This window comes from Canis lupus, chromosome 31, assembly GCF_011100685.1.
Source record: "Canis lupus familiaris isolate Mischka breed German Shepherd chromosome 31, alternate assembly UU_Cfam_GSD_1.0, whole genome shotgun sequence".
Classification (NCBI taxonomy): domain Eukaryota; kingdom Metazoa; phylum Chordata; class Mammalia; order Carnivora; family Canidae; genus Canis; species Canis lupus.
Genome location: NC_049252.1, coordinates 30,747,429 through 30,758,588, shown reverse-complemented (window position 1 = coordinate 30,758,588; position 11,160 = coordinate 30,747,429).

The window sequence follows — 11,160 nt, the reverse complement described above, 5'->3', positions numbered from 1 at the left end:
TAACTCTTTTTTAAATGTCTGGTAGACGTCCCAGGGGAATCCAGATGGTCCTGGAATTTTGTTTGTTGGGAGATTTTGTATTATTGACTCAATTTAATTGCTGGTTCTGGGTTTGTTCAAATTTTCTATTTCTTCCTGTTTCAGTTTTGGTAGTTTGTAGGTTTCTAGCAATTTGTCCATTTCTTCTAAGTTGCCCAGTTTGCGGGCGTACAATTTTTCATAGTAATCTCTTATAATTGTTTGTATTTCTGTGGCATTGGTTTTGATCTCTCCTCTTTCATTCATAATTTTATCTATTTGGGTCCTTTCTCTTTTTGATAAGTCTTGCTAGGGATTTACAAATTTTATTAATTCTTTTGAAGAACCAGCTCTTAGTTTCATTAACTAGTTCTACTATTTTTGTTTTTGTTTTTTGTCTTTTCTATATTGTTTACTTCTACTCTAATCTTTATTATTTCTGTTCTGCTGGCAGACTTTATTTGATGTTCTTTTTCTCCATTATCTTGTTGAATCCTCAATGTATTGGTTTGCCAGGACTGCCTTTACAAAGGGTCAACACCTGGAGGTTTAGATGAACAAAAGCTTACAGTTTCATGAGTTCTGGAGGCCATAAGTCCAAAATTAAGGTGTAGGCAGGACACTGCTCCCCCTGAAGTCTCCAGAGGAGGCTCCTTCCTGGATCTTCTAGCTTCTGGGGAGTCCCAGACATTCTTTGGTCTGTGACAGCACAATTCTAATCTCTTCTCCACATCATCTTCCCTCCATGTGTATCTCTTTATGTCCATTTTTTTCTTCTTTGTATAAGGACACCAGTCTTATTGGATTAGGACTCACTTAACAACCCCATCTTAACTCAATTACCTCTGTAAAGACCCTGTATTCAAATAAGGTCACATTCACAGGAACTAGAGATTAAGACTTGAACATATCTTTTTGGGGGCACAATTCAATTCACAGCACTCCCAAATCTCTATAGGGTAGGTATTATTATTCATATTAAATAGACAAGTGAACTGAGACTCCAAGAGGCCAAATAATCCACCCAGAGTCACATAGCAGGCAAGTGGGGAGGCGGGGACTTGAATGGAAATCCCTCTGGATTGCCAGGGCATGCCCTTCCCACTAAAACATTGCAACAGTGTTTTAGAATTCCATATATGAAACTTCTAAGTAAATGCGGAAGGATTTGAAGGTAGGGATGAATTAAGAGATTCAAGTTGCTCCAATAAAATTAGCTGTTATTGAGCAAAATAGCCTAAAGCAACTAGAAATTTGTGAGCCATTTTGCTGAAAACAACAAGGCACCTACCCACAACATGCACTACCTAGCAAGGGGTTCCAAACCTGCTTTTTCCATTTCCTCTTCTTACCTGCAGTTCCTGGCACTTTAGACTGTTTTTAACCACCCAGGCCTCAGTTTCCCTGAAAAGAAAATTGGCAATTTGTGTTCCATTGTCTTCCCTGTGTCAGGAACTCAGGGCCTGATAGTGGTGTCACTGAGTGTTTCCATGTGGAATGGCACAGCCGCAGAAAAAACTCACTGCTTTCCTTTGCTCTCACACTTATCTTGTGGCCACCAAATGTGGGGGTTCTTTCCACGCTGACCAATTCTCCAACATTAGCTGGGTGTCCTATGATCAGTTTAGTTTTGACACTCTCTACCTGGAGTCAGATCAGTCTGGAGTCAGGCTCAGTCCCACTGACTGCTTCCAACCCCCCATTTCAGATGTGCATTGCAAATCCCAGGTGTCACCTATTCCCCTAATTGACTAGCTATAAATAAGGTTGAGTAATTTGCTAGAAGAGCTCACAGAGCTCAGGAAAACAGTTTACTTGCTAGATTACTGGTTTATTCTGAAAGTCTATGACTTAGAAACAACCAGATGGGAAAGATGCATGGGGCAAGATGTGTGGGAAGAGGTGGAGAGCTTCCATGCTCTTTCCAGGCACACCACTCTCCTGGCACCTCCATGTGTTCATCAGCCTGGAAGCTCTTTGAACCCCGTGGTTCAGTAATTTTATGGTGGTTTCATCACACAGGCATCATCAATTATGAAAGTTCCAAGCTTCTAATCATGGTGTGATGTTTCTGGTGACCAGCTTCCATCCTGAAATTGTCTAGGAACTTACCAAGAGTCACCTCATTAGAACAAATGATGCTTCTAACACCCAGGAAATTCTAAGGGATTTAAGAACTTTATGTCAGGAACCAGAGTCAAAGACCAAATATTAGAATATTAGAATTAGGGAATCACAAAGGTTTTAGGATCTCTGGCCAGGAACCAGGGATGAAAATATGTGTTTCTTATTATATCACATCAAGGTGCTGAGAGGGGAACTCTGACTCTGGTTCTGCTGGTCAACTCTACCTTCCTTACAAAATGTTTTCTTACAACTAAGTTGATCATGACATAGCATCTTGGAAATATAAGACATCATCTCATTTTTTGAATTTCTAATGTGAGAAAGTAAAACAGAACAAGCTGGTTTTTAGAGTAAAGGTTAGTAAGTAAAGACCTGCAGGTCAAATTTGGCCTATCATCTATTTTTGTTGAAAGAGTTTTATTCAAATACAGCCATGTATTTGATTATGCCTTGTCCATGGCTGCTTTCATGTTACAAGAACAGTGATGAGTATTTGCATTAGAGACCTTCTGGCCCACAAAACCTAAAACATTGACTGTCTGGCATTTTCCAGAGAAAGGTTGCAGACTCTTGGTCTAGAGGATATACGCTGGGTAACTAACAATTTGAAGGTGAGAGACCTCTGAGACAAAGAATCTAAGACCAATCACTCAGCCAAAATAGAAGCTGATAAATAGGCGGGAAGATGCAGAGAGAGTGTTGTTACTTGAAAAATAAAACTAAAATACAGAAGATGATGATGTCAGTATTACAGGTGGTGGCGAAAGCAGAAATCCAGTATGAAACTTTGGCTGCTAGAATGCATATAATGGCCAGGATCAAGTTAAGGCCTTAACTGAATAAAATAAATGAGGTGTCTGTGGGTGCATGGGTCACCTCACACGGTAAGACTCAATCAATTTCAGATGAATGAAGTTAAAATAAGGTTTTAAAAAACTAAACTTAAAAATACTTTAAATGTTCATTTGCCTAATTAGGAAACACATTTTTTCACATGATTCACTGCCACCTGTATATTTTTTTGGGTGAATCATCTATTCAAACATTTTGATCATTTTTTAAATTGAATAGCTTATGGTCTAATTATTAATTTTTTTTAAAAAATTGAGATACAATTTACATACTGTGATGGTTAATTTTATGTGTCATCTTGGCTGGGCTGTGGTGCTTAGGTGTCTGGTCAAATACCAGTCTAGATGTTGCTGCGAAGGTATACACAAAATTCCATGATGAACAAAGTATGAACTTTATTTATTCATTTAAATTCAATTAGTCAGCGTATAGCACATCATTAATTTCAGATGTAGAGTTCACTAATTCATCAGTTTGCATATAACACCCAGTGTTCATCACATCAGGTGCCCTCCTTGAGTATGAACATTTATTTTTTATTTTTTTAAAGATTTTATTTCTTTATTCATGAGAGGCACACAGAGACAGAGAGAGACATAGAGGGAGAAGCAGGCTCCTTGAAAGGAGCCTGGTTGTGGGACTCCATCCCCAGACTGGGATCACACCCTGAGCTGAAGGCAGATGCTCAACTGCTGAGTCACCTACGCATCCCAAGTATGAACTTTTAAAATAAAGGCAGGATCCTTTTCACTATTTTTTAGTGAAAGGGATTATAAGGGAGAGGAGGGGAACTAAGTAGGAAAAATTAGAGAGGGAGATAAACCATGAGAGACTCCTAACTCTGGGAGACAAACAAAGGGTTGTGGAAGGGGAGTTAGGTGAGGGAATGGGGTAATTGGGTGATGGGCACTGAGGAGGGCACTTGATGGGTTGAGCACTGGGTGTTATACTATATGTTGGCCAATCAAACTTAAATAAAAACAAATGTAAAAAAAAAGGCAGGATCTACTAGGATGAGAGGAGTTGCATAATTGTGGGGTCAGGCCTGCAAAGAAGTCACTTATTACAGTCAGGATAATTTGGCATCACTAACTGAACATTAAAGTAGTGCTTTCCAACCATTTTAACATGATCGGATATTTGCAATATTTAAAATGCACTACAGCAAATGAATGAAGGGAGCTGTGTGAACTTGTGGAAGAGAGAGAGAGAAATGTTAAGAACAACAGTGTGAAACGCTGTCTTAAAGAGCCAGCGCTTTGTAATTAGTTGGCATCACATTCAGAAGGCTTAATTTCAAGAGATATTTATCCCCCAAAAAGCAGATAATAATGCTCTAATAAGTCCTGTACTTTGTGCTAAGACAAAGTTAATCAGGGTTTTCTAGGGCTGTGTGATGTGCTGGAACCATCACACCATTGGGACTCTGCCACTCACCAGTGAGAGGGTATTGGGAAGGTAATTAGCCTCTCTGGATCCTAATTTCATAATCTTTAAAATAAGGATAATGCCTGCTTTGTTAACTTCATAGTGTTCTTGTGAGGATCAGATGAGATAATGGTTGCGAAAGTGCTTTATAAAATTGTGGTGATCTGCAAAGTTGGCCATTGTTGTTTTGTGGTGGATTTTTTTTTTTTAAGCCAGTGTAGGGAGCCAAAACTAATATCCACTGTGTAGACCATGTCTCACAGAGTTTTTCTGTGTGTAGTTATGTTTGGGTGGGCAGAGTCCTGATTTGACTTATGATCTGTGTGTACTTGAGTAAAAGACAGAAACCAACACCCTGATGCAACCGTGGGTAAAGATTTAACACTGAGAACTGGCAGGTTGTAGATTTTAGGTGTTTTGTGAGAACAGCTGTCTCAAAATGTGGGTGACACTTTTGGGTATGGCTAAAGTTTGACGTGAGGGATAAGAGTTGGGTTTACGTGTTGAATGACTGAGAGCAGAAACATTCTTGGTTTAATTGGTTTCTTGTTGAGATGAAGCTGGTCCTGGGTACCTGGGAAATGGTGGGGTACATGATCAGAGCTGGGCATACAAAAGAAGATGGTGAGAAAGTCATTGTCTCAGCAGTCTGGTCATTCACTTGTGTGAGCAAAGATGTATCAATGTATCCTCTATTATAGCCATTCAAAAAGTATGGATAACATATTTTGAAACAAATGCACCATCTCTACTAATATGTCAGAAAGCTATCTATGTCAAAATGAATATCAAAGAAACCATTCATACATTTCAAGCCTTTGAAACTTTTAAAAAATTCACTTGATGAACATATAAGGAAGCAGGTCATTTGTTGAAGGAACAATATCAAAAGATCTTAGCAATACTTCTTTGACCTCAAGACTAAGCCATCTGGTTTGATCTGGAGTTAGTATTTGGCTGCTGGAAAGTCTTGTCAAGGTAGAGTGTTTTGGTTTCATTTGATCTGTCATCATACTAGGCTCCTGAATTTTCTCCTGCACTTTAGAACCTTAGATTTGGTGAGCTCCACCCAAATTTCAACACCAACAGAGCTTTTGTATTAAGTTCAGAGTGGGGGATTGTTTGGACAAATCATTCATACCCTTTGATTGGAAGGGAAGATTTGTTTCAGGAAAGAGATTATCTGTGTGTGTGCCAGGTTGGGGCCCTAGACCTCAATTTGCCAATGCATTAGTGTGTCCATTAAAGGAATTGCATTTTTATTGGATCATATCAAGCTGTTGATTGGAAAAATAAAAGTGGCATTTAAATTTTTCACTAGCTATGACAGGATAGTGATGGCACATCCAAAGAATGGGCTGGAAATGGTGAACAATTAATGATACTATTTTTCTTCCAGCCCATCCTATAAGAAAAACCATCCATTTCCTCAATTGCTTTAAGTTTGGCCCTGTGCATTAGGTAAGGTGGAGTGAGCCTCCCTGTTAGGATAGAAGGGTTTAAAATCTCTCTCTTCTACGTTTTCATGCTATTAAACTTTCAAGTTTCTACAAATAAACATACATTAACAGAGAAGTGGGGTGTGAGGCGAGGGCAACAATGAATTTAGAAAAGTGGAGGTAGTATAGCTTTACAGTGACATGCCTTAAAGAGGGCCCAGACACTTTTTGGCAAGTGAAGACATCAGTTCAGTGGTTGTGGAGGGGTTCAGTAATGGGTGAGTACCCATGGAGAGAGGGAGGAGTCAGAAATTAAACAAATATTATCTAGTTAGTAAACTACATATGGCAAAGCCTTTTCACATTTTTAAACAAGAAGAGGCATCAATGAACTTCCCAGAGTGACTAAATTCTTAAGAATAAAGAGCTGGAAGGAAAAAAGTTCACTTTTTCCATGGAGTATGGTGGATTTCCAGCACTCACATTTCTGTGCCACCTTGGTTAGATTTATATACAAAGTGCAATGTTCTAATTTCTTTCTTTCATTTTTCTCAGTGCAGCAATTGGTTCCTAGAGTTGCTTAGAGGCAATTTGTGAAATAATCGTATTTAGCACCTTTTTATAAATAGAAGCAATCTATTATAAATCTGGCTGCTTTCCAGGTTTTTTTTTTTTTTTTCTTTTTTCTTTTCATCAGTTCTTTTCTGTTTTGTTGGTGTGAAGCTTATTTTGACTGGAGGTGGGGGACTGTGAACTGGTATTATCCTAACAAAAAACAAATAATTTATTTCAAGCATGTCTTAATCACAAGGATAAAAGTGATAGGTAAAATGGTTCTTTGTCACAATGGATTTATTTGGGTTTGTGGAAATATATATTGAATCTGAACTAGAAATTGTGACTTCAATTCTATCAACCTGGTCTGTCTATAAGAAATGGTTCTTACACAAAGTGAAATGTTCTTTGGAGATGCAAATGACATATACATCATTTGAAAATTCCATAAAATCCAACAATCACACTGTCTGTGCTCTTTTTTTAAATTCTAGTTTCTCCTATTATTAGTAAAAAATTGGGGGGCTTTTAATGAGCCTCAAGTCACCAATGACAGAATCTGTTACAGAGGAGGTAAGGGGAACTTCTTTATCTAGATAGGATATAGAAGGTTTCGGCTGATGCTCTTGCTGAAACAATAAGAAGAAATAGATAATTTATAAATTTACAAAAGGTCTATTTTTATAGACACCAAAGAGCTAGGAAAACTAATGAAGATTACATAAACTAAACTCATAAGCAGAGACTCTTTAAGGGTTAGCAGCCAGTCATCACCTATCCCTACTTCTCTGTGGTCATTCACCAATTCTGGATGTGGGGTGAGGAAAGTGGAGAGGGCTTGCATCAAACGCTTGGCTGGTCTCCTCATTAAGACATTTTCAAATTTTGAGGCTATGTTGAGTAGTAGGAAGTTAGAGAGCTAAGTTGAAACCTCCACGGGGTGAGACTGTAACTCTCAGAATATTTCAGGGCCTATGAGATAGAGGCCCTACCACTCTCAATAAAAACCTCAGAAATCCATGCCCTAGAAATAAAGGAAAAGTAGAAGTGTTCTGAGTCTTACTAGAACTAAAACCTAGCCCATTTCCAAGTTAACCTATTAATAGCTTGAAATGAATGGTCTTTCATACCATCTGCATAAGAGAGAAAAGAGAAATTCTTTTTTGTGGATAACAGAACTACCTGGAGTCTCTGCAGTTTTGTATGTCTTACATGCAATAGAAAATTTTAAGACATGCAAACAGCCAAGACTATACAACTAACAATCAAGCAAAAAACCAGATAATAGATGAAGACCCACAGATAATCAAATATTAGAAGATAAGGATTTAAAAATAACTATGTTTAGTATGTTCAAAAATAGAGAAAAAAATGAATAAAAGATACAAAAATGGAGAATTTTATAAAAGGGTTGACATCTGTAAAGAATTAGATGGCTATTCTAAAATGGGAAAATGTGGTATCTGAAATTAAGAATATATTGAGTATTAGTGGCTACTGGACATAGCAGAACACAGGACTAGTGAACTGGTAGGCAAGTTAATAGCATTCAAGTTCAGATTTTAGGAAAGATAAAATGTAAGAACCCACATGATATATGCTAAGAAAGGTCCAATATACAAATAACTGGATTCCTTGAATGAATCGAGAAGGAAATGCAGGGGTGGGGTGAGATGGGGTGGTGGGCAGAAGAAATTTTCAAAGTGGTCATGGTTGAGAATTTCACCAAACAGGATCCCAAGATTTGAGAAACTCAGGAACTCCTGAGCAATGGAAACACAGAGAAAATCATATACACATCATAGTAAGACTGCTGAAGAGCAAAGTGAAAAAATAAAAATTTCAAATATGGAAAAAAGACATATTACCTCTGAATAAGCCATAGTAAGATCAACAGCTGGATGCTTATGAAAAGTAAAAGAATCCGGAGAGCAATAGAATATTCTTAAAGTGAAGAAAGAGAATCACTGTCCATCTAGAATTAAGAATATCTAGAATAGTTTTCAATGGTGAAGGTGAAGTAATAATACTTTTAGACAAATAAAAATAGAGGGAATTCATTGCTAGCATGTTTGTACTGAAAGGAAAACTATTCCTCTAGGCTGGAGGAAAATGATTCCACATGGTAATGTGGAAATACAGGAGGAAATGAATAGTACTATGAGGGATAAACATATGCCTAAATAGAAATAATTTTTGATTGTGCAAAGCAATAACTGTAATGTCTTTTGAAGCTTAAAGTAGATGTGGAAAAATGTATAGTAATGCCAAGGCAAAGAAGGGAGGGAGGTAGATGGAATTAAACAGTTATAAAGTTCTGGCAGGATTCAGATAATAAAAATTATAATAAGTATTAGATTGTGATAAATCAAGAAAATATGTTGTAATCCTTAGGATAGTCAATGAAAGAATAGTGAAAGAACACATAATATGCTGATAGAAGGAAAATAACTAGGATAATAAAACTATTTGATTACTAAAAAATAAGGGAAGTATAACTAACATTTGAGGAATACTTTTTACCTGGGCTCCAGGTGCTGTTACCCGGTTGTTCCAGGTATAATGCTCAATATTTTTGTGTTGTACGCCTTATCATTGCCATCTGTAAACATGACAACTAATTCATTGAGATTCTTAATTGGTAACAGAAGAACATACTCTCATTTTCATAAATATAAATGAAACTTAGTAAATAGAGGATTATTAGTAGTTTGCTGATTCTCACAAGAGTGGGAAGACTTTGTGAAGACTCCTCTGTCACCTTCACAGGATACAGATAGCACAGTTTTACCACTGAGGCATGAGGGTGCCTTTTTTTTTTTTGGGTGATGTTCCCCAAAGCTGGAGGCTTCTATTGCCTCCAGCACAACAACAAACACTATAGAACAGAGCGTGAGTACGCTTCCCTCTGTTGCTCTCTACTTCATTAAAGTCTCTAGGGAGTGCATCTGATTCCCAAAGCCTAGATCATATAGCTGCACCCTGGCTTCACTGAAAGCTTGGGAAATGAGTTTCTGGCTTATTCTTGGGGTCATGGGACTGACAAGGGAGAAATTTCTTTAAACATGCTCAAGCAATGCATGTGTGTACAAAGCATGATGAATATCTGCTACAGGAAGTGGAGCTCAACATTAAGTGGTGGCCCAGGGTTGGAGCCCAGGACTGTTGGTTTCAGAGGATGTGAACAACTCTGAGCCACCATTTATTTGATCCCTTCTGGGTCTTTGCAAGACACACTGTATCTAAGGCTACTGGGAGGATGCCAGCACTTACTGAATGGCATTTCAGGACCAACAGGCTAGGGCTTGAGGTAGACAGTGGACCAGGAAGGCATTCAGTTCTGTGGTAATAATGTCTTTGGCTTACACTCCTGCTGGTACTGGACATTCCAGGAGTTATAGGTTTAGAAACTTCCACATCAATTTACTGACAGCTCCTCACATCTGAAGTATCTCATATTTTCTCCTCAATTGATCGTGTGAAAAAGAAATCCCTTTTTAAAAAGATTTTATTTGTTTATTCATGAGAGACACCAGAGAGAGAGAGAGGCAGAGACACAGGTAGAGGGAGAAGCAGGCTCCCTGTGGGGAGCCTGAAGTGGGACTCGATTCCAGCACCCTGGGATCACATCCTGAGCCAAAGGCAGACGCTCAATCGTTGAGGCACCCAGGTGCCCCCGAAAAAGAGATTCCAACAATAAAAGAAATGTAGCCATCTAAAAACAACAAGTGAACCAAGGGATAATGGAATTTTTTATGGTCCAATAAGAAAACACCACCTCAGACCAGATTAAAAAAACAAAATAAATATTGTGGGGAGTCAGCTATGGGATCTGATTGCATGTATGATTATTTCAGCCCACAGCATGTAATTAGAAACACTAATTTGATAAAGGAATATTTTAGATCATGTAGATAATATGGAGGCATTTTGGAGGGATGGAGAGATTTTCACATTAACGCATTTACTCTACCTGCCCCTTTGGTAATAAGGACCTGTCTTTGTGGAGTGCTCTGCTATTTGCAGATGTTTTCCCATGGTGTCTCTAATTTGCTCCTCTCAGCCCCGTCTGGTGAGCAGTATAATTCCAATAGACATAGGAGAAAACAGATCATAGATATGAGTTTTCTAGTATTTTTCATTAAGGGGATACTCTTCTTTCTCATTTTTAAACTTGATGCATATTATATTTTTATTTTGGTTTCTATGTTTTTTTCTAGGGATAAGGAGGAGGATTAGAGGGCATTACCAATGAGCCATTGGTTATTTGTCAACCTCTCAACAAATAGATTTATTATTATAATAATCAAATTTATATATTCTATGTCATATCTGCATACCAGTGTTTTCTTATTCCCATCTGATTGCACAATGGTTATAATATGTTGCTTTTAATTGGCGTCAAGACCAAACCAATAGCAGATATCAATTAAAGAAGCTTTCTGAGATTAAATGATAAAGTAGTGAAGGTATAGTTAGTATAATCTGATTACTGGTTTATTACATGGCACCAATGGTTCTGATCTTATAGATTAGGCCATGTTCTCGCTGTCAAAGCACTGCTCCAAAAGGTCATGTGAAAGATGTTTTCTTAAGTCCTCTTTTTTCAATAGTTATGTCTTGCTACCCTCAATATTCTCTTATTCCTTTTTGGGGGGGTTGATCTGAAGCAAGTGACTAAGGGACAGAAATGTGAAACATGGACAGAAAAGAAGGAAAGTGTGAGAAAGATGTGAATGAG